The 25,177-nt window shown below is 43.8% G+C and overlaps 1 protein-coding gene and 1 long non-coding RNA gene across 2 annotated transcripts in view; one reads left to right on the top strand and one right to left on the bottom strand.

The window, feature by feature from the left end:
• Positions 1-25,177, top strand: part of LOC307214462 — a 240,621-nt gene that overhangs the window by 115,053 nt on the left and 100,391 nt on the right. The window lies entirely within an intron of this gene.
• Positions 219-25,177, bottom strand: part of RAP2A (RAP2A, member of RAS oncogene family) — an 81,733-nt gene continuing 56,774 nt past the window's right edge. Inside the window, exons 4-5 of the mRNA XM_079973112.1 lie at positions 2,016-2,190; positions 219-795 (exon numbers count right to left, since the gene is read on the bottom strand). The gene's annotated coding sequence lies outside the window, so the exon portion shown is untranslated. The remainder of the gene's footprint in view (positions 796-2,015; positions 2,191-25,177) is intronic.

Below are 25,177 nucleotides of genomic sequence, written 5' to 3'. Positions count from 1 at the left end.
GCACAGATGCAGACATCCATACATGTATTTCTAACTGCATGGGGGAATATGGATGGTTTTCAGCTGCTTAAGAAGTCACATCCAGTTCCAGTCAGATTCTTGGTGATACTCAGTTCACGTGTTCTTGGGCCTGTGTGTATGTTAGAGAGATGGGGCGAGGTGTCTGGATTTAGACCTTTCCCCACTCTTGGGACTTGAAAAAGAGTATTTCCCTCCCCCCCTTACATCACATGCCAGGTCTATTCTTGAGTACATATATTGTTGGATTGGGGCCATGATGGACAAGATGACAGCTGTGTTGTATGTTTATATTTGCTCGAAACTGCCATGACTTCCTGGTCAACACGAACCTGTCTCTCATTTCCTTGTTCCAATGTTAATTTATTATCACGGGGGTGTTGTATTTATAAAGAGGGCGTAAATTGCATTGCACTTGAAAGATGCGATGGTCTCTTAAATGGTTGGGTTTCGATACTTTGTAATAAAGAATAAAATTGCAATGTTTTATTAACACTTGTGTTTGGTGAAAACAAACAGGTTTTCATGGAAGTAAAACTTTTTTGATAGACCTTTTGCAAGAAAAAAAATTGCACTAATCAATGCTTTCTTACTATGGGGATATGATTTTAATACTTGATTACAACTTGTATTCTGCTGATCTGGAATGTTTCAGAAATAAAGAAATCTATTTCAGCAATCTCATGCCATTCTTGGATGTGCAATAGAAATAGTGAGTCTGCCTCTTATTTCCTTAGTAGAATGGAGAGTTCCTGTGGTAGAGTGAGCAAATTATGACTGGAAAAAATTGACAGTGTAAGTTACAGGCACTTGGTACTCCAGCTGCTCAATCCAGCCTTTTAGGTGTTCCATTTGTCCTCCATAACCACATATATCTCTCAGGTGGCACAACTGATCCATGCATCTGGCTGTTAACCAGAAGGTTGGTGGTTGAAGCCCACCCAGCGATGGCCGGGGGCAGGATTCCGGACTATATACCAAGAGCAAACTCAGTCCCCAGGTGCTGGTCTTGATATAGCCAAAATATCAATCAGCATGCTTCAGGGAGCCCCACAATTTGCAGATCTACACAAAATCTTTCGGGGGCAGAATAAAACCTAAGTGGAGAGTGTTGGGCTTTTGTGCCAACACAAAGTGTGCGCAGTGGCATAAAAATAAAAAGGCTGTCCGCAATATCTTTGCTTAGATTTATTTCAAAAACATACTGCAAACGCTGCAAGCTATCACTCCTCACCAGCAGCATACAAAAATATTAATCAGCTTAAATACAGTTTTCAAATAATCAATTATCCTATCACATCCTTTCCTGCATCCGGTGCAGAAAATAATTAGTCAAATAGGCAAGAAACCACAGGTGTGAAGCTAAGTACCGTATTTTTCGCTCTATAAAACGCACCATAAGACACACCTAGTTTTTGGAGGAGGAAAAAAAATATTCTGAATCTCAGAAGCCAGAACAACAAGAGGGATCACTGTGCAGCGAAAGCAGCAATCCCTCTTGCTGTTCTGGCTTCTGGGATAGCTGCGCAACCTGCATTCACTCCATAAGACGCACACACATTTCCCCTTACTTTTTAGGAGGGAAAAAGTGAGTCTTATAGAGCAAAAAATACAGTAGGTCAAACTGCAAACATACACCTGTGAGCTTCAGTTAATCAACCCTGTTCCTGCTTAGCATCATTGACCACTTTAAGATAAAGAAAAACCAATGGAGAGAAAGGGTGGCCAAAATTACTGAGCTCTAAGCATTCTTGGTGGCCAAAGAATTAGGAACATACATTGTGGGGTGGAGAATAATGGAATGTTCTGACAGTCAACATGGCTAGCTGGAACACTGAAACGTGGGGTTACGGGTCCCACTCCTAGCTCCTTTATTACGTACCTCAGACATATTTTCCTGCGCCGCACACCCTTTGCTCCCCCTCATAGCTCTACCTGAAAGCACCTGGTGTTCTGAGGCCAGGTATATTTGGAAAAGGGTGGGTGGGAAACTTTACCTTGCAGGGCTGTCCTCCAGGGTCGCAGAAGTGGACTGAAAAAGGTCACTTGTTGAACCCTGTCACCGGAGCCTCCATTAGCGCACCATGTATCAGTGCCACAGGTTGCTGGTATGACACTCGGCATGTTGCACTATAAGGTGTTCTGGCTTTTTGCCTTGCAGCATACAAATACCTAAATAAGCAAAAGTGAAAAGACATGGAGCACAACATTTCTCAGTTTACCATCCTGGGCTAATTTCTTATCAGCCCAGAGTTGTTTAGTTCAATTTGTGCGTGTCTCTGTGGTTGGAAAGGAACATTTTAAAAAGGAGGTAACTGCTACAGTTTCTTGTTTCTGTTCATAGTGGGAGATTGTGGGTTACAGAGCCCTAACCTGGGTCTGGGATCCCCTAAGGGCAAATCAATGAGGTGGAGAAATTGTGGCTGGCACTTTGTGCCTTCCTCAGTTCAATTGGCCCTGTTAAAACCAGGGAGTAAAACAGTAACTAATTAAATGTCCATGTTCTTTTGGGGTCCTGTAGAAACTCCACTTTACAATAACCATACACACTGTGTGAGGGTCACTTTACAGAAACTCATCTTCCCTTTCCACCCAACTCAAGACAATCTTGTGTGCTACATTCAGATATGAAAGTCATATTAGTATGGTTTAGGTCACTTTCCCCTTCAAAATGAGCAGGGCCCTGACCGTTTCACATTTATTTTGCAGAATTATAAATTGGTTCACAACTAAAAGTTATTGGAGCATTGTACAATGAAATATTAAATATAAAATTGTTTTGTTTTTATAATTATGCAGTTAACTCCATGGACTGGCTGGGTCACACAAAAATTGTCTGCAGTAGCTGCTTGCCTGAATTCAAGTGCTAACTCCAGAAGGCTGGAGTTGCAACACTAAAAGCCCAGTTTATGCTGTATGCTACGCACACCTCGGAGGTATGCAACAGCGCCTCATCAGAGGACCACAGTTGCTGGCTGGGAAGGGGGGGGCATCTGCTTCTATGCATAACAAAGACACACTGGCAAAAGTGTGAAGAGTGTGTTCATGGCATATCATTTTATCAACTACAGAAGTATAAGGTGGTAGGAATTGTCTAATCTCTTAACAGCAAGGGGGCCTGCTGTTCAACTCATTCAACCCTCCTCGTTCAGTTCAAGGAGCAATATGGATCTCTGAATCAGAGCATTCACATGCAAATTGAGTAAGAAATGCACTTCAGTCAAATCTACATCTCCCTCAAGCAGCAATTTCTGCCACAGATGCAAGAAGACATTAACCCTTGCCCAGATTGTCCAGAGCTTTGGGCTGGGTTGTCATCAATATGCTTTATCTGTTGATGGACAGCCGCCCTGACTCGGCCCCAAACACACTGACCAGATGCTTGGAAGCTGTGGCCAGATGGCTGTGCGGGAGCTTGTTGAAGTTAAATCCTTTGAAGGCAGAGGTCCTCTGGCTAGGTCGGGACGACATGGGGTTGGAGGACCAACTCCCATCTCTTGCAGGGGCTCAATTAGTGCCAGCGCCTTCTGTCAAGAGTTTGGGTGTAACCTTCGATGCCTCCCTTTCCATGGAGGCGCAGGTTGCAGCCACAGCAAAGGTGGCATTTTTCCATCTCCGCCGTATTAAGCAGTTGGTCCATTACCTTTTTCGCCCTGATCTGGCCACAGTGATCCATGCGACGGTCACCTCCAGGCTTGATTATTGTAACTCACTCTACGCAGGGCTGCCCTTGAAGCTGACCCAGAAACTCCAGCAGGTGCAGATGCTGTGGTGAGGCTCCTTACGGGGTCCTTGCCGCAAGATCACATTCATCCAGTGATTTACCAGCTGCACTGGCTCCCGGTGGAGTACAGGGTCAGGTTTAAGGTGCTGGTTTTGACCTTTAAAGCCCTATGCGGCCTAGGACCCTCGTACCTACGGGACCGCCTCTCCTGGTATGCCCCGCGGAGGACCTTAAGTTCCATAAATAACAACACTTTGGAGGTCCCGAGCCTCAAGGAGGTTAGATTGGTCTCAACTAGGGCCAGGGCCTTTTCAGTACTGGCCCCGACTTGGTGGAACGCTCTGTCATAAGAGACTAGGGCCCTGCGGGACTTGACATCTTTCCGAAGGGCCTGCAAAACAGAACTGTTTCGCCTGGCCTTTGGTTTGGACTCAGTATGACCCTTATGTTTCCCTCCCCTTATGGTTTTGATCTATGGGCTATTTTTAAAATGAGGCTGCATTTAAAATTGCATTTTAACCTGTATTTTAAATTGGTTTTTTTCCTATTATGTTTCTGCTGTAATTTTATTGGTGTTAGCCACCCTGAGCCTGGCTTTGGCCAGGGAGGGTGGGGTATAAATAAATTATTTATTATTATTATTATTATTATTATTATTATTAGAATATTAATTTAAAATCCATAGAAGTAAAGCATGTATTTGTGCAAATCTCAATTGCTGCATTTTATTTTCTGTACATTGCATTACAAATTCATGACACCTGTGGCTTTTAAATTATACCAAGGCTTAGCCCCGGAATCCGTTTTACATGCCAGACCATGGGATGGTGAAGAAAAGTGCCTTTGAGCATGTGCAGTGTGCTTTTTCCTCGTGACACTAGTTCGAGTCCATTAGAGAGTCCAATTAAAAGGGTGGAATGCCACAGCCGATGGCATGCTATTTCAGCAGGCTTGCACCTCGGCACATCTCAGATTCCTTCCCAGTTAGGTTGCAACCCTGTACACCAAGGGAGCAGGGAAGGGGAGACAGTATCACTCCCCTGAGCCCAGGGCTACGTACTCAGTAGTGGGCTAGGTCAAAAACATAGAGTAAAAGCAAGCATATGTGATATAAGTGGGGCATCAGAGGTTTTTTTAAAGGATGGCTTCCCCACCCTGTCCCATTGCACACAAAAAAGCTGCTACCTCAGCTCAGGGAATAAGGGGTCCTTGAAAAAAATCTAAAGTTCTCAGCTGATTAAGTCTAGGTGCTGTGTAAGTAAAGGCAAAGGGACCCCTGACCATTAGGTCCAGTCGTGACCGAATCTGGGGTTGCGGCGCTCATCTCGCTTTACTGGCCGAGGGAGCCGGCATACAGCTTCCGGGTCATGTGGCCAGCATGATTAAGCAGCTTCTGGCGAACCAGAGCAGCGCACGGAAACAGTGTTTACCTTCCCGCCGGAGCAGTACCTATTTATCTACTTGTACTTTGACATGCTTTCAAACTGCTAGGTTGGCGGAAGCAGGGACCGAACAACAGGAGCTCACCCTGTTGCAGGGATTGGAACCGCCGACCTTCTGATCAGCAAGTCCTAGGCTCAGTGGTTTAACCCACAGCGCCACCCTAGGTGCTCTGTGAGCCTCACCAAAAAACCATCTTCATAATGACGCATAATCTACATGTCCAGTTCAGACAGAAGGTTCAAAAGCATCTGCCATAAACATGTCCAGCCTTCTCCCGAAGCTACTCATTGCAAGGCACAGTTTGTAATAAGGGATTTATTTATTATTTTTTTGAAAACAGTCCATTTTTGACCCATCAGCAAAGGATTAGTGCAAGGGAGAAGATCCAGCTTGTGTAGCATCTCCACCCAAGTGACTAAGCATGAAGGTAAAAGGAAGTTAAGCAGACAGGTGAGCTAAATGTCAGTGTGAACAGAAGATGAATGATATTTAATCATTTGAGTTATTCATCATCAGCTGGAGGTGAAACAAGGGTATAGCAACTGGATCTGCAGGAGCTAAATCTTAGATGGGTAATCCTTTCGAAATCTGCAGTTCAGCTCCTTGGTTTCCAGAAAAGATCCTGTAAAAACTTGCAGCTCTCCTCTAGCAGAGAAGCCCTGAGTGGCTGCAGTAAACCTCAGCCAGGGACCTAAACTAAACCTAACTTTGGAAAGGGGAGGCAAATAAGCATATAGTTCCACATTAGCTAAGCCCACAGTGCAGAACTAGTCTACAAACAAAAAGGGTAAGCTTAGCTTTCGGTTTCAGCTCAGTGGAGTCTAGGGATGCATGAATCTCCTAATTCTGGTTTCTTTCCATTTCTTTTCCCCATTCTTAAGTCATTTTGTGATTCTTTTCGAATCAAAACTAGTAACAGAATCTGAAACTGAATTTAAGCTTGTTCCTGTCTTACGAAGTCACTGTGAATGGTAATTATTTTGCTGTCCACATGAGGGCACTACGCACTCTGAATTTTCCTTGGTCATCCTCTGGGCTCTTTCGTAATCTTGCCAATATCATCTGCTGACACAGCAGGTCGTTTCCTGCCTTGTGTTCAGATGCAGAGATTCACAATTTCATCTTGCAGGGAGTTGAGAGCTACTATGAGTAATGCTTCCTAACTGCTCATTATTGGCTTCTATCAGAAGTGGTGGCATAAGTAATGTGAAGTTTCAGGTATTCATTAGAAAGTTATCTGCCAATATTTTGGCTTGAAGTAAAACGTCCTAGTTTTAAAATATTGTTGTTTGATGCTGTTTAGCATGGAGAGTGTATTCTGTATGTGGGGACTGGTTTGTAAAGGTAAAGGGTAAAGGGACCCCTGACCATTAGGTCCAATCGTGGCTGACTCTGGGGTTGTGGCACTCATCTCGCTTTATTGGCTGAGGGAGCCGGCGTACAGCTTCCGGGTCATGTGGCCAGCACGACTATGCCGCTTCTGGCGAACCAAAGCAGCGCACAGAAACGCAGTTTACCTTCCCGCCAGAGCAGTACCTATTTATCTGCTTGCACTTTGACATGCTTTGGAACTGCTAGGTTGGCAGGAGCAGGGACCGAGCAATGGGAGCTCATCCCGTCGCGGGGATTTGAACCGCCGACCTTCTGACCATACATACATATTAATAATGTGATAATTGCAGTGTATGCCAATACGTATAGTGCAGCAGAGTGTTGATCTCTAGAAGTGGAGACACCTGGGTTCAAATCCCCACACAGACCATGAAGCTCACTGGCTGATCTTGAGCCAATCACCTCCCAGGGTGGTTGTGGAGATAAAAAGGGGAAGGGGAAGAGAAACTGGATCAAATATAAAACGTTTGCCATAGATATAAGATTCCAGTAAGCTTCGGCACAATAAAATAACTCGGAGAAAAAACATATACATTAATCTGACCTCCCTCAATGGGATAACAATGGCCTGTTATCTGTGAATGAGCAAATGGCGTACAGCGGAACAACTTCAGGGCCTATAAAGAGGGCAGTGGAAGCCGATGCTTTGCCTGACAGTTCTCCTGTTAGTGCGAACAGCAGCTTGGCCACCCAGCCCTCCACTCCCAGGGAGCTGGGGGAGCGCAGGGTGATTCAAGGGCCCGGGAAGGCCGCCAACTTCCCAAGACACCGGGGCGTCTCTCTGGTGGTCCTCCCTGGCTGTAAATCTCTCTCAGTCCAGAGAGACCGGTAATAAGCGACCCCTCCCTCCTGAGAGGAGCACTTCTGGCATGTCATAGCAGAAGAAAGAGTCAATCGTAGTTCTAAAACTACTTTATTTACAGTCTATATATGCAGAGAATCCATCAGCACGTTTGTGCTCTTTGAGCATCAGTCCAGAACAGCAACACAATCAGAAGTGAAACTAACTTCCAGCAGTGCTGAGACTTCCTGTCTCACGCTCTCTCAGACACTCACATGATATACACAAAACATAGTGCTACGGCTGGAGCAGCACGGTTGGATAAAAATCCTAACAGAGCCCCCCTTGTCTGGGAATCCCTCCAAACTGGCCCTAAAGGTAAAAGGTAAAGGTACCCCTGCCCGTACGGGCCAGTCTTGACAGACTCTGGGGTTGTGCGCCCATCTCACTTAAGAGGCCAGGGGCCAGCGCTGTCCGGAGACACTTCCGGGTCACGTGGCCAGCGTGACATCGCTGCTCTGGCCAGAGCCAGAGCCAGAGCCGCACACGGAAACGCCTTCCCGCTGGTAAGCGGTCCCTATTTATCTACTTGCACCCGGAGGTGCTTTCGAACTGCTAGGTTGGCAGGCGCTGGGACCGAGCAGCGGGAGCGCACCCCGCCGCAGGGATTCGAACCGCCGACCTTTCGATCGGCAAGCCCTAGGCGCTGAGGCTTTAAACCACAGCGCCACCTGCGTCCCTAAACTGGCCCTAGCCCCGCACAAAATGTATCTCTTTGGAGTCACGTTGTGATAGAGATCTTGTAAATGGTCAGGGGTGTAGGAAGGGGGGTGCAGCCCGCCCCAGGTGTCACCATTGAGGGGGGTAAAAAATGGTACACCGCGGGGGACAGCACTTACCGCGGGGCCTGGCCTGCATCGCACCCGAACCATGCATCTCCCCCGGGAGTTGCTTGGGGGCCTGCGTTGCCTGAAATGGCAGCGTGGGCTTGTGTCCGCCAGGTAGACTCCGTGGGCAGCTTGCCGCGGCACCCCTGTGCACAGATTACCATAGTGCCCCCATGTGATGCCCCACCCCCTGCGCGGATCACCCCACCCCCGTGGCTCCAGGTCCAACAGAAGCACAGTGAGACTCATTTTGGGACACATGTTGAGTCATTCACAACAGTGGGATCCTATTGTGGAGGGATCCTTCGCAGTTGCTTGTGAGTTGGGAGGGGAGGGGAGGGGAAGGGTGACCAGATATAGGCCTCAACCTTATTACACACCAACCTGAAAGTAAATTGCATTGAATTTGCAATGGGACTGGCTTCTAAGTGGACATGCATACCAGTGAGCCGCCAGTGGAGGCATGTAGTTCCAATTGTAATTTGCTTGTTCCTGCTTTCCTACTAGAAAGCTTCCCAGCCTTTTCTCACTCATTTTTTCTGCTGCTGAGTAGGATGCTTTTTAAGACACTAGATGGCTCCCTTTGGACGTTTTCACATACAGCTCCTTCCAGATTCTAGTGGGGAGAGGGCAATGATTTTGCAAGCAACCAAAATATCCATCTGTACATGTGTTGATAAAGCAGACAAAAATATCACACCACCAGTACCAAAATCTAACGTATCCAGAGCAAAGCAATTTCGTTCCATTCCTATTTTTTGCTGAAATTACGTATCACAGGCTCTCAAGAAAATCTAACAGAGAAATGAATTTCTGAAAGAAAATAAAGCAACATTTGCCACCTGAACTATTATTCTAGAGATACAGGATTAGTGTGCAGTAACTAACTGGATGCAATGCACACAGTATTCCTATGAAATTTATGGTGCAATCTTTTGCATATTTCTCCTGCACACATTTCTCCCAATATGCTCAATGGTACTTGTGTTCAGGCAAACATGCACAGGATTACAACCTTAGCTGCTTATTATTGACATGTATATAGGGCACAATCCAGTCAAAATTAAATAGTGTTAAGCATATATACTGTTCACTAAGGTTGAAGGGATTTTAAAATGCTTAATTCTCATTGAATTGAGCCCATTTAATGTGTGTGTGTCTCTTTTTCTCTGTGTGTATAATAGGCACACACAGTGTATAATAGGCACAGTAGCAGGAACAAAACCAACAACAGCAAGTCACTTTCAAAGCTGTAATAAGGCTGGAATTTCTCATTGTCACTTTCCAAAAGCAAATGATCTTTTAGTCACAAAACCCATTAATCATTTCTGTTACTTTATTCCCTGCCATGACTGCTGGTCTGGATAGGGCAGTTGTGCAATGGGCTCTCAGGTGCACTGTCACCACACTTGTCTTATATTCCCGCAAACCCTGAGCAAAAGTGAAACCTGGGAGCTCTGGGAAAGGACCTATGAGAGGAAGCAGAGAGCGCATCCCGTTTACTTGTCCGTCATCAAGAAAATAAAGAGGACATTTTCGTTCAAGGTCACATGCACACCATACATTGTGTCATGGGAAAAAACTTCCACTTCCCATGAGAAACACAGTAGGAGAGTTATTTGGTAAAGGGCAACAGCTGTTGAGGAAGACACCAAGGTGAATTCCAACAGTGCATAGATTATACAGGGTTATACTGTGGTACCTCGGGTTACATACTGTCAGGGGTTCAGGAGCAGAGGCACAGGGAAGAGAGGAGATGGAGAGCGAAGGGGAAGAATCCGAGGGGAGCGTAGGAGAAGAGGACAGTGGACCGAGGGATTCCATGAGCCTCTCCAGCGAATCGGAAGATTCACAGAAGGGGGCGCCAGTGGCCAGGGGTAGGGGGTTCCCAAGGGGAACGCCCCAGGAGCAAGGGGGCAGCAGGGACTCCCAGAGCAGTAGTTGGAAATCAGGACCAGCTTCCCCACCAGAGCAGAGTGGGGGGGAAGAGTCCCAAGGATCGGGGCCAGTGCATTCCCCACCAGGGAGAGAAGATAAGGCAGGGCTGACCACACCTCCATCGGAGAGTCAGACAACGGAGGGGAGGTCAGATCCGGCCAGTATCCCGGAAGAGGGAAGCAGTGACAGAAGTAGTGTAACGGTCAGGAGGAAGGTCACTGGGTTGGCGCGAGAGGCAAGTTCAAATATACAGGAGCGCGGGACAGCAGAGAATGAGGATTGGGAACCAGGTCCTAAAGCCCGCCGGAGGGAGGGGGAGGAGCTAAGCGACTCAGCGTCGGAAGAGTCCAGAAAGGGCAATGCCCCAGTGGGCAGGAGGACCCAGAGGAGGAGAGAGCAGCGTAAAAGGTGGAGCAGGGCTAGGATCTTAAACTGGTGTCATAGGGGAGGAGACTCAGACGGTACTTCGCCGGTCTAGGGTTAAGACGTAGAGCTGCACGCTGCGGCTTTGAAATGGAAACTGAACCTCAATAAAGACTTTTGTACATAACGACAGCCTCGCGTTGGTCCTCTGTGAGCTGGGACCTACGGGCAGCTCTGACACATACGCTTCAGGTTACAGACACCGCTAACCCAGAAATAGTATCTTGGGTTAAGAACTTTGCTTCAGGATGAGAACAGAAATCGTGTTCCGGCGGCGCGGCGGCAGTGGGAGGCCCCATTAGCTAAAGTGGTCTTCAGGTTAAGAACAGTTTCAGGTTAAGAACGGACCTCCAGAACGCATTAAGTTCTTAACCCGAAGTACCACTGTACAGAGGCATTTCTTCACCTTAGCTTGACGCATGCATAGAAGTTGAGTCACGTACACAATGAGAACTGAAAAACAGGATGCTTGTCTTACCAAGGTCAGATGCCCATTTCATCACATCTATGCCCAAGCCTGGGCCTTATCTCTCACCACTTAACCTAACGGGTATAGGGGAAATTGTGCCAGGCTGTGACCAATTCCTCCACATCTTATAGAACTCTTACACCACTTTAACAGTGATGGTTTCCCCCAAAGAATCCTGGGAACTGTAGTTTGTGAAGGGTGCTGAAAGTTCTTAGGAGAGCCCTCACAGAACTGCAATTCCCAACACCCTGAACAAAACCCCACATAAAACTTTTGATAACAGAAGCATCTGGGTTTTTTTAATAGCCTAGAAAACGGACCTGTAGGAGAGATGGAAGAAATGTAATATGGTAGATTCATTTATCTTTCTACCAAAGCACAGTGCACAATCTACTACTGTTTTTTGCAAACAGCTGTTTAGCAAGGGAACGCATAAAGTTCTAATTTGCAGCCTGGAATTGTTTAATTGATATAAAGAGGCTTTAGAGGACAGGCCTGAAAACTCAAAATCAACTTAACAAATTAAAGTGGCAAACGGCAACGATATGAATTGTACTGAAGACATGTGGAAATAATTCAGTACCAGAAGCATGAAAGAAAGAGATTTAGGACAATAAGCTGACCGTGACATCACATGACACTGTCAGTGATGAAATGGCACAAAATGTGGGTGCTGCTTTTGGATATTTGAACAGGAACATTATCTTGGATGCAGAAAGTTCCCTTGTATGAGTGTGCTTCAGCTTGTGCTATAGGGGTACCTTCAGTTTCCCACTCCACCACCAGATCGCATGCCATTTCAGAGGTTCCCCAACTCTCTTGGTGCAGCTTTTTATGGTGTTCAAGGAAAGGAGGTTGGGCTCTGCCTAGCCTTGCACAAACAGAGTTCCACCCATGTTTTTCTGGATCCAAGCCATTATTTATAAGATCTGAGAAGCTATAGCATCACTGCATACAGAACTGGTAATCTCATGCTTGGAGTATGGCCAGGACCACCCTACCATTAGGCAGAGTGAGGCAACCATCTCAGGCAACTGCATCTTCTTGCTACTGCTCCAACGCCCCCAGCCAGTTTTTTCCGCTGCCGCATGGCCTCTCCTGAGCCCTCTAGTCTGCACACAGTTGCAGGTGTGGTGCAGGATCATATCACCAATGTTGAAGTAAGATTCAACTGCCCATGCAGCTGGCTTCTGGAAGTGGACTATGGAGGGGTCACCATTATGTCTTCCACCTCAGGCAGTTTTGGGAAGCCCCCTGAGTATAGATGCTGATAGGTTGCCTGGTGTGGATTTAGAAAAGATAATAAAGAATCTCAGAGAATTCATAGATGGAAAGAAGTGACTACGCTTAGCCGGGAAATGAAGACTAACCACAAATGCCAAACAATTAGAAAATGTTGGGAGGAAGCACATTTCCGCCTTAGATGCATTGACATATGATGAGCAATGGCTTTGTTTGGGTGAAATTGCAACCTACTGGCTTCAATAGCTACATTCCCATTGATTTGAACACTGTTGGATTGCATTCCTCAAGAGTAATTTGATAATGCAAGAAGCACCAAGAAAAGTTATCTATTTTCACCCTTAAAGTTTTCATGTATTGGTTGACAGGTAACTTCCAGCATATATAAAACCTAACAAAACATTAAATATAAAAATAAAAAAAATCCCATACAGGGAAGACTTTCAGATGTCTTCTAAAGGTTGTATAGGTACCGGTACTTATCTCCTTGGCTCAGGGGTTGCATAACTCTATATCCTCCAACATTTCTCCAATGAAAATAGGAACATCCTACGGAAAAGTGGGACGTTCCAGAATCAAATCAAAATCTGCAATGGCTTCTGTAAATCCGGTACTGTCCCTTGGAAAATAGGGACACTTGGAGGGTCTGTTATAGATTGATTCTTTGATTTCTCCCTGTTGCTTTCATATGGCTTCAGCTTGACTGATGATAGTGTGAATATCCATACAAGGAGCGACCACATGTGTGTGTGACCAACCTGGCATGCCTCTGTGTCAAGAAAAAAGTGTGGGGGATCCTAATCGAAGAGATGTTGCTTGCAGATGACTCAGCCTTGACAGCACAGTCCAAGGAAACTCTACAGAGACTCACACTTCTGTCTCAGCGACGTCTACGCTGGCTTTGTCACTTCCACAGAATGGAAGATGGCAGGATCCCCAAGGACATGTTCTGTAGGGAGCTGGCTCCCAGCACCAGGCCAATTGGCAGACCAAATCTGTGTTACAAAGATGTCTGTAGACATGCTATGAAGGCTAGCAACATCAACCCTGCCATGTCAGAATTCCTTGCAGATAACTGCAGCGCTTGTAAGACAGGCAGTGAAGTTGTGCATCCATGGCAGTGACCAGAAGAGAAATGGCCACTGGGAGGAGTGTAGATAAAGAAAATGCCATGGTGCATCTGCAGCAGCACAACCCAACACCATCATCTGCCCCAGCTGCAACAAAACATGTCTCTCCAGAATTTCGAAAAGACCCCAGAATTGTTGAACCTCTTAGGAAACCACCAAAATTGTTGAGCTTTTTGGGGGAACCTTTTGAGGTTTTTCTATCGCATTGCCATACATCTGGGTTTTCCCTGACATTTTGCCAATTCACCAAAATCCACCCCAACGCATTTTTACACCCAAAAACCAGGACATGTCAGGATTTTTTGTGACGTACAGCAAGCCTATCTCATATCAGTTTCAACAGCCACAGCAGGCACTGCAACCATCCAACAGCTTGACCTCGCTCCCAAAGGCACATTCTTCCATTGGCCATTGGCCACCATGTACAACAAAACAAAACCATGAACAGCATAACAAAACCCATCATTTTTCTATTTGCTCCAGCATTCAGATAATGCAAACTGCTGTCTCTGCAGATACAACCTGAACATTTACCTTACGTAGCATTTTCAATGGGAGTCATTCATATCTACTTTGACAGGCAATCTCTCTTCATTAAACAAATGAGTGCATGGACAGAGTCACCTGAATAAATTATTTAGTAAATGTTCTTTATTATTATTAGTATTTTCATAACCTCTCTAACCTGCCACAAGCCTGAATACATTGCCAAAAATTATGCTACATCTTTTCAAGTTGCAGGAAGCGGACAATGTATTAAACTGCTGTGGTTAACCGGCTATGACAATCACTTCACTCCCATAAATGACTGCACCTTGAAACAGAAGCGCAACAAAACCCCAAACACATTAGCACTGGGACCTACAAGATGGCTGCATCCGCTGGCAACAGGACTGCAGCTCAGTGGAAGAGCATCAGCCTGCTCATGCAGAAAGTTGCAGTTCCCAGCATATCCAAGTGCAGCTGAAAGGCAACTGCTGTCCGTCCGTATGGACAATTCTGAGGTAGATGGAACTAATGGTCTGACTCAGTACAAAGTTGCTTCTTGTGTACTCGGAGGAAGAAGCCATACATATCATTCAATCTGTGGCTGCCTCCTTCTCTTAAATACCTGACTTTACTGTAAATCCCTCTTCTCCCCCTAAGTTAGTTTACTGCCACCGTGTGGTTAAGACTGAATTGGTAGTTCGGTCAACTTCCGTGCATGAAATGCAGTGAGGAACATCGCCATCTTAGGCTTCACCTAAGGCAGCAATAGGTCTCGGGCCAACCTTGCAGAGAAAGTACTTAACACTTACAGATTGAACCACATCAGGGGTTGTCAACCTTTCAGGGACAATGGGCATGTTTGGTATTTTGAGAAAGTGCCACAGGCACCAGTCCCAAAATGGCTGCCATCAGGGTACAGCCTAAGACAAAATGGCTGCCATAAGAGCAGAAAAAATAAACAGGCCAAATGGTTCCCTCCTCCTCCTTCAGCAGGGAAAACGTGCCTATATATAGGGTTGGGAAATCGACAAAAAATAGGCAAAGAGTGATACTCAAACACGCACTTCCTGGTTCTGTTTACAAAAATCCAGACATTTTGCCAATTTACCAAAATTCACAGCTGGGCGCAGATTTCGCCATTGGAATCCTGGACATGTCCAGGGGGGAAACAGATTTATGGTAACCCTACTAAATTAACCACACTATGCTTGCTCAGAAAGAGAAGCTTTTTATGCCTCTCTTCTTTTCAGAATGGATGCGTCAGTGTCCAATCTCAGCATCTGGTGAAAAAAGGATGATTGTTCAATGTAGAAAAGGCTGAGACAGTTGAAACAGGAAGAGCAGACAATTTCTCATTCATGGTGGATATTTGAGAAGGTATCTGCAAAGACCTTTCTCAGGTGCCATACTGGCAGACACCACACTGGAAACCCATGTACTAGATGGAGTGATGAAACCTCTCTCCAACCCAAAAGTCTCCCATGACAAACATTTAATATATGCACCTACTATATTCCTCACCTGAGCTCTAAGCAACATATAATCCCAAGAGGGACAAGATGCACTAAGGTGATGAAAAGAATGAGATTGTGTATAGCTATGAATAAAAACCATGTTGGAAAAATCTGTTTGATGAAATCACTGTTCTTCATCTGCACAGATATAGGCATTTTTTGCATGGGGTTGGGTTGATAATGCAAAAGAAAACTATCAAATGTTACTAATCCATCAGGGATAAACTTGACACTTCTAAGGGAGAGAAAACTTAACATTTGGGCAGACTGAAAAGGCACCTAGTGAGAGACTCTTCATTAATGTGTATTGTGAATTCAGTTCATACCAATGTTTAGAATTAAAGCACAGCTATTTTTAAAACTGATATCCAAGACAAAAAAAGTCTCTCAAATAATTGTCCAGTTCTCTTTATATGCGGCAAATATGATTGGTGCACATAGTTCACAACTAAGTAATTTTTGAAATCTGGGAAATAGGTCTTTATAGGTTTAAAATATGATTGTATAAAAGCCAGAAGTTGATTCTGAATCATATTGTCAGTCTTCTGACATGCTGCTGGCTTTGCTTCTCAAATGAGCATGACAGCAAGTATCCTCTGCACATGGGTACTTTGGGTTTACAGGAGTCAAGTTATTTAATAAATTTCTCATAGCGTGTTAGTGTGCTCCAGAACACAGCTTGGAAATTAGGGCTCCGGTTGATAGTCCTCATTCAACCTTCTCCAGTGTTGTTACGGCAAGCAGGCTGTTTCTGACTTGGCCATTAGCAAATTGTGCAAACAAAGAAAGCCCTTCTTTGATGGAGTGAGACAACAGCACAAAACAAATTGAATTTCCCTGACAACATATTGTTAGACAATAAGCCCACATGTCACTGGAGCTTTTAGGATGTGATGGATGACTTAATGGTCGTCTGATGTCATAAGGCAAGTGGCCCCCTCAAAAGACTGCTCTGAAGTTCTTGCCATCACTCAGGGTAGGGCAATACCATGATGGTGAGATCCTAAGCGCTTCCTATTGTGGTAATCTTGTTAGAAACTGGAAAGAGGGTATTCCATAAACCCTCTTTGACCAAGACTTTGATTTGTTCTGCAAAATGTTGCTTAACTTTGCAAACAAATTTGAGCAAACTCATAACGTGCCATATGGGTGTGCATGAATATTTATGTGTGGAGATGAGCGCTCTCACTTTTGTTGCTGCCTTATTAGAATTCTGCATAAAAGTTTGACAGCCTAGCTGGCAGCTGAGAGATTAGTCAATCAATTGTATTAATATTAAAGTTTTTATTTGGTGTGGGAGGCAGATTCAGAAACCACATCGTCTCCTCTCCCACATGAAATTCTAGTCACCGGTTTTATTAATGGGAAGATGCATTAGCTTTGACTTGGTTGTTTCTAAAATTTGTTTTTTTCAGCTCTCTATTCTAGACTCTCATCTCAAATATCAACTTGTTTCTCATCTCCATTCTTAAATTTCTTTTCTAAGCCTCATGAACACTATTCCAAAGAAGCATCAGCAGTGAGATGGAAAACTGAGTGAGTCCTACTTAGGTTCCACCCCCACCCCTCACTGCATGCAAAAGTCAACTTCTGTTTCCATTTTTAGCCGGAAGGCACACAATCACTAGAATAGGGGTGGCCTTTGATATAATCAACCCTAGCCAGCATGTGAGGGATGATGGAAGTTGCAGTCCACAACAACTGGAGGGCATCAGATTGGGTAACCCATTGGTAGCCAATGTTATGGCTTCCAAACGCTGTTGAACTACAACTCCCATCATGCAATGCTAGCTGGAGCTGATGAAAGTTGGAGGGCAATGTGTTGGCTACTCCACAAGTAAGCAATAGACTGGAGGAGCCTGTGGTGTCCTCCTCCTCCTCCTCTTCCTCCTCCTCTTCCTCCTCCTCCTCCTCTTCCTCTTCCTCTTCCTCTTCCTCCTCCTCCTCCCCCCCTTGCTCTTCCCTTTCGGATAAGAGAGAAAGAACAGGCAGCGACAGGGATAAACTGCAGCAGCAACAGAATAGCCACTTATGGGGCCAGTAATGACTACTGACTACAACTCTGATAGCCCCAGTCTGGCCAACGGTCAGGGATGGTGGAAGTTGAAGTCCAAAACTAGTAGAGGATACCAGATTGGCAGAGGATGAACTAAACCAGGGGTAGGCAACCTAAGGCCCAATCGCCTTCTCAATCCGGCCCACGGATGGTCCAGGAATCAGCGTGTTTTTACATGAGTAGAATGTATCCTTCTATTTAAAATAAATCTCTGGGTTATTTGTGGGGCATAGGAATTCATTCATATTTTTTTCCCAGATTTAGTCCGGCGCACCACATGGTCTGAGGGATGGTGGACCGGCCCACAGCTGAAAAAGGTTGCTGACCCCTGAGCTAAGCTAAGGCTGAACTCCTGCACAAAGTTCCCAGAGAGTAGGCATTACTGAACACACTGAGATTTGTTTTTGTGTAAGCATGCATAGGATTGCAAGAATAATGTGCTAATGAAGCATGCTCCAACACATGGTTTGGGAAAGGGGTGTCATGAGGTTGCCATGGTGCCCACGGGCATCATTTTTCCTAAGAATTTACTTTACTTTTTCAAAGTAGGTACAGTACAACTACAGTGTAGTTGGGTCAAATATGCATATTTCCATCTTACGCATCATCTGGGGAGTGTTTACAGTGGGTGACTCCCCTACAGATGAGTTTGAGCTAAGAATGCCACCATTCATTCTCTTAGGCTGCCATGCTCAACCCACTTAACCTGGAATTAAGCCCATTGAATTGGATGGGAGACAAACATGGACAGGACTATGCTGTTAATCACTATGCTGTACTGCCGCTCCAGACCAGACCTTTAGCTTCCTAAGTTTGTTTTTTGTAAGTTGTAATTTGTCATCAGTGACAAATGTCTCTATCGAAGCAGTCTTGACAGAAGTGCCTCGCCTATGCTAAATGGATCCTATTTAATCACTTGATGATACATATAAATCGACATTACTTGCTACCATTTATCACCAGCTAAAAATATATGTGTTTTAATGGTGGCAGCGTCCTTGGGGACAGATGCTTGAAAAGGAACACATCTTGAGATATATATGAAAGCACTGAAGGCTGTTATACCTCATGGTAAACAGCTGTTCCAGCATATGACAATTCTGGAAGAATGAGCCCACTCCCTGCACCAAACTCACAACAGTATGTTCCATGCAGCCAGCCCTGCTTAACACTCAGCAGAACGGTCTGAACTAACTCTAGTTTCTAATGATGTTTCAAAGGCAATGAGGGCGTAACCTGAGGTTTCAATTGGGTGTAAATTACTGGGACCAAACCATTTCTATCCAGAAAAGTGTGTGGCTTAAGGACCATCCCAAGCCCCAAAACCAACTGACCATTCAAAAGCATACCCATGTTCATACCCAGCCAAGTTTATCCTTGACGAAATCTTGGTGCAAATGAATCTCTCAGCCAGTAAGCGTTGCTGCGTGTTTGGCAATTCATTTATTAGCAGGCAGTATTCTAATCGGATGTTCTTTTTATTTCACTAAAAACCTCTTCCAGTCTGATATGCACTAACCAGAAGAAAGTAAAGGGTGCTACTGCAGAACCAGCAAAATAAATCACTGCTCATTATAGTATATTGTCTATTACATTTTCAACAGTGACAAAAATGAGTTTGCTATCTATTGGGTTGGACCAATGCCAGATTTACACATAAACTAAACAAACAATAGCTTAGGGCCCCACTCTCTTGGCCCCCCCAAAAAAGTATTTCACTATTAATATACTTCTTCTTAATTGTATTTCAGTTCAACATTTACTTTGATAGAATACATATTTTGTTGTGTGCAAATGGCTTTAGACACCTATTAGGTCCATGAATTACCATATAGCATATATTCAACACAAAAAACAGCGACAATTTGTTGTTGACAAAGGACAGCTGGACATATAAAGGGCCCCATTACCTTCAGTAGCTTAGGGCCGCATCAAACCTAAATCTGGCCCTGGGTTGGATGCAATTTGCCTCCCCCACAATTGTCTCTTAAACTGAAGCTGCGTCTGTTAGGTGGGTGTGTTTTGAAGGAATCATTGAAACAGTCATCAAAAGATCACATAGTGGTTTATTATGATGCTCAGAATTAAAAAAAGGCCCTTGCTTATCTGAACGTGCAATTTGTAAGGCTGGTTTCATAATGCCGGTGAACGAGTTTCTATGACGGCTCGAGGATTCAGCGTAACACAGCAGAGCCTTTCATGGCTTTCTTTAGAATATGCTCTCTGGAAATCTGTTTAGCCTTAACCAGTGGTGAATAGCTATGCACAAGAAATGGAGGCTTCTATGCAAATGTGTTCCTTGATTTACTACACCAGGCACATCTGTTCAATTAAAGAGGGTTCAGGCTATCATGACGTGGATCTATACCCACATATGCATATCTATGCATCGCCAACGTATGTAGAAGGCTGCTCAAGGACACATAAGGTTGCTTGCACATGCAAATCTCTTGCTGAATTAGGGCAACTTTGTATAGTTCCCCATTAGAAATGCCAGAGAAACAGAACCCTTTCTCAGGTGTTTCTGTTTCTCAGGTGTAACTGTGTGCAGCAGGCGGCTGGGGGAGCCAATGTGAAGTTCTCCAGAAGTTGCTGGACTCCAACTCCCATCAGCCCCAGCTAGGACAGCCCTTGGCTAAGAATAATGGGAGATGGAGTATAGAAACATCTGGAAGGTACCATAATGGTATATAGTAAACACAGCAGAGGGGAGCAGAGGGCATGAACATACTAAGTCCACTGCGTACCGTTATTGACATGACCCTCTACAAGTTGAAGGGTGACTCCTCTGTGAAGCAGGAGCCTTCCGTATTCGGGGTTGTTTCTTCTGGTATATGTCAGAGGCAGAACATATTATGGCTGTCTCCACAGCTAGGAGGAGTTGGAGCATTGCTAAGTTTGCTATAACCAGGACATTGTAGACTATGAAATGAGTGGCACCTAAATGGAAGAATTCTATCCAAACGACTTCTCTCCACCAATATAAGAAAGAGAAAACCCGTTGTTAAGTATCTCAAGACACCACTTCGGGCTTTCATACCAAAAGGCTGCTCCAAAACAGTTCGCTGACTGAAGCAAATCCTTCCTCCCCCCCCCCCCAAAAAAAAGAAATGCATCTTCACCAATAATCTCCTCCAGATGGGCCAATTAGGGTGGCCAAAAGGCAAAAGAGGACAAGCACTTTAATAGTTGTGTAGTATATAGAATTTCAGCAGGTGCATGAACCTGCCTTCTTTTTCAACTGGCCACCCTGGGGCCAACACTAAAAAGGCAGCTGCACCATTCAGAATCAATTCCTGCCTCCATTTAGCTCCTCAATCCGTATATAATGAATTAAATTTATCCCACCTTTTGCATATAACATGCAAAGCAGCTAGCAACAACCCTAAAAATACAACTGAACTTTAAAAAAAAATAAACTGAAGCAGATTGTTTCATGTGCATGCACACACACACCCCCTTGCATGACACAGCTAGCACAGGCAACATTGTCTGCAGCTGTGTTGCCTAGTGACAAAGTTCTGTCGCATACTGCGACTTAGTAAATGGTGGTCTGGGAGTAGCCATTCTGGGGCTCTCATTGCACTACAATTCCAATCATTCCTGATTAAGGGCTACACTGCCTGGGGCTGATGGGAACTGAAGCCCAACAAAAACTGAAGGGCAGCACATTGCCTACCCCTAATGCCTTCAAAAAGTAGGCTTTTAAGCTACAGTTTATTAGCTTTGTGCCTGTTTTTTTAGAAAAATGTATACCCCACCCTTCTAATGTAGTGCACAGGGGGGCTTGTAATAATTAAAAGCAATACAATCAAACAGCAGTAGTAAGAGCAACATAAACCAACAAAACAAAGTTAGCAAACCCTTCAAGTGTCCCTATTTTCCAGGGATGTCCCTATTTAGAGAAGCTTTCCTGGTTTCTGATATGATCCTGGAATGTCCCACTTTTCTTTAGGATGTCCCTATTTTCATTGGAGAAATGTTGGAGGGTTTGGAGTTATCCAACCCCTGAGCTGTCTGAAGGCAATCCTGTATAGGGAAGGCTTTTTAAAAAAAAAAAAGTTTAATGATTAATTGTGGGGTTTTTTATATGTTGGAAGCTGCCCAGAGTGGCTGGGGCAACCCAGTAATATGTGTGGGGTATAAATAGTAAAATCATCATTATGGAATGCAACGTCCCTATCTTCACCGAAGAAGCGTTGGAGGGTATGACTCAGGGAAATTGTAAAATGATCAGCACAAAAGAAGGACAAGTGCCTGCCAGAATAAGATAGATTTGTCCATGCAGTGAAAAGCAGTAGGAGGGATGGCAAAATGAATCTTACAGGCAAAGTATTCCATAATTTGGGTGGAGCTGAAGAGAGGATCTTTCTTCACTTCACCCAAAAGTGCCTCAGCTATGGATGGGACTTGGCAAAGGCAGGACCAGGCTAGTTTGAGAAGAGAGAGCCCTTAGTTGGAAAGAGTTAAGCATTTATTTAACTCTTATTTATATAAATTAACCTTAAAATTGCTTGACTCAGAATGGACCAGGTCTAAACTTTACTTAAGGTTTAAAGTTTGTGGCAGCGAAACAATGGCGTTGAGTCAAATCTCATGAATGTGGAATTCTGAGGCCAATTTGCCCAATACCTTAAAATGATTGATTGTGTTGTGTCCTGGTGGGATGAACCAAATTAAAAGCTTCGTACATGATTTGACATTTTGTAGTCTTCTGTGTGTAGAGAGAGAGAGAGGAAAGGTTTTCCCCTCCCCTTGGTTTTAGACATGGAGAAACCTATCGATTATCTTTTGGCCTTCTTCCTGATAAATGATAGGTTTCTCCCTTAACTAGATTACTAACTAGATTAGTGGCAAAATTTGCAGTGGACAGGGAAGATCCATAGCAAATTTGTCTTAGCTGATGTTACTGACAGTTTTGAAAAAACAAAACATTCAAAATAATTATACTTTTTTAAACTAAATGCCTTCTATGGTACAATTATGAAATTACAGATTTCTTAAAATCAATATAAAATACTTTCTTTAAAAAATGCAACTTTATCACAGGTTTTGATAGATATGTGATTGTTGGTTTTGTTTATGCCAGTGATTGCAATGTGATTTTAAGGCTACAATTATATTTGGGAGTTAACAGATTGGCCATGTTTAATCATTGGGGATATAATTACACAAATATTATAATGGTCAATTGGCTGGGCAATAAACTTGAACAATGTGAATTACCACTGAAACAAAAGGATCTGAAATATGTTCATAAAAATAGTGCATCTGGGAACATAAATGTTGTTTGTGAAAAACTAGCAATGAGTCACTCCCCTTTTAACAAGTATCAGATGCTTTTATTAATAGCTGAACTTGCTGCATTAATATGGACCTCACACATCTTACAGTCTGTCTTGAATTTTAGGGGGAAAAATTCCCTGCCTCAAGATGAAGCAACAGTGTGAAATTTGTTGGGCTGAAGAAGTTTTCAATTGATTGATTGATTTCCCCCAATGATTACTTAATCCACAGGACTCTGGAAATTAGTTACAGATGTGTGCAACTCCAGTTCCCCAACTCCATTGGGGTTGTAATGTATACGCAAAGCTGAAGTTTACAACTCAGTTTCAAATCTGCATTGGCAAACATGAAGTGACATGGCAAAGAGCAGACACAAGCGAAATCCCGTGCTCAAGTTTGATAAGGTAGCATCGTAGGAATGTAGGAATATGCCTCATACAGAGTCAGATCAATGGTCTATTTACCTCACTTTTGTCTACACTGAGTGGCAAGATGTTCTGCAACTGAGCAATAAGTAGACTTATTGACAACAGCAGGGCCTTTGTTGTCTGTGGGCCAGAATTCAATCAAAAGTTTAAAATACTGTCTATGGAAACTAGTTTAGTCTATTTATCTATCTTAAACACTTCGCTGTTCTGCAAGTTAGATGGAAATCATACAACTGTTTTCTTTACTTACTCACTACTGGACAGAAAATGAGCATCTTCATCATGATGTTCATTGCCCTGAAGAATGATACTACTTCATTGTTCTACTTCAGACAGTAGAAAGCAGACTCTCCAACATTTATCAGATGAAAACAGGGACACCTTGAGCCAACGGCAACCTCTCTGCCGTACCTACCTCACAAGGTTGTTGTAAAGAAAATAATTGTGCAGGGCTTTAACAGAGAAATGGAATGAAATGAGGTTTTAGTTGTGAGATGCCTTGAGTCCCTGTCAGGGGAAAGCAATAGAAACTAAGAATGATTAGGAACATACCAGAGAGCAAAACCTATTTAACTCAGTGGGACTTAGTGCTGAGTAAAAATGCTTAGGATTGCAGTGTAAGGCTGCCTAGTCTTTTCCAAGTTACCTGGGAGTCAGCTCCATTGAATACAATGGGACTAACTTCTGACTAGACAGGGGGTGGATCTACACACAGGTGAAAACGCCCGCTATAAATAAGTCAGAAATTAAATTGTTATAACAAAAGGAAAAAAAAACCTATGTAAAAATGCTATAGAATTTTTGTGCTCTCTGGCGCCATCTGGTGTTGCATATTTATAATGCATCCAAATCACTGTATTTTGACTAATGTAACTGAGTCCAGCGTCAGGCTCCATTTACAATAAATGAATAAACACTCTCCACAATTAAATAATTTAAAGTGGATTGGTAACCTTTTCCTTTAAAAATATAGGAAGGGCTTTGTATGCCAGTTTCACCATTTCCTTCATTTGGTACAGGTATTCTATTTTCTGTATAAACGGGACCCTAATTCTAGGACTGTCTGTGGAAAATCGGGCACTTTGGGGGTATGTGTTTTTTAGCACCTTAGTAAAGGTTTAAAAATAAGTTTAAAAAATGCTTCCATCAGTTGAATACTCTTATGTCAAGTTGTATAAATGCTCGAGTCAGGAGTTTTATCAATAATATGTATTCCATTCATATTATAATTCCAGCTTGTGTACAGAAACCTTAACACTGGAGATTTACTTCCATTGTTGTCATGCATATTTCAGAGCCTGCAGATGTTTAGAATACACAAGGTAATTCTCAAAGAGAAATTCCATGACAGGAAGTCAATAGTTACCTGACCACTTTGCAAAAGGTTATGTGTTCAAGCAGTGCTTTAGGGAATTGTTACAAACTGGGATGACATTATCAATGACTTCTCGCTACAAGGGAGATATTACTTCTGCTTTTCGGTTTGGAAGGAATCTTTCTGGGACCACACAGTCTCAGAACACTTTCTTGCCCATCACTCATTCGTGGATGAAGCAGCAACTTATGACTTTGCCGCTGATCAAATTCCATATTTCATATATTTAATAATAATTTTAAAACCTGCAGTTCTAAATACATTATAGTGGTTTATAAAACCAAATAAAGCAATAGAATGGTAATGTACCTAAAACCCAAATATAACCAAACACACACACACACACACAGAGTCAACCCAAGACATTTTGCCACCCACCCGTAATTCTACATACAGAAATCACCTGGACTTCACCATCCCCCACTGTTCCTGAGGGCATCAGACCAGCTGAAGAGGTGCAGGTCAAACTTCATGGCACACACAAAATCTCCGTTGTCTGAGAAAAATGGGGGGAGCAGGGAAGGAGCATCTGAGGGGACCGTAACTGCTGCCTTCTACACAAACACACCACCGGCTGAGGCA

Source organism: Podarcis cretensis (assembly GCF_951804945.1).
Source record: "Podarcis cretensis genome assembly, chromosome: 4".
In the NCBI taxonomy this organism is placed as follows: Eukaryota; Metazoa; Chordata; class Lepidosauria; order Squamata; family Lacertidae; genus Podarcis; species Podarcis cretensis.
This window is presented reverse-complemented; position numbering and strand designations above follow the sequence as displayed.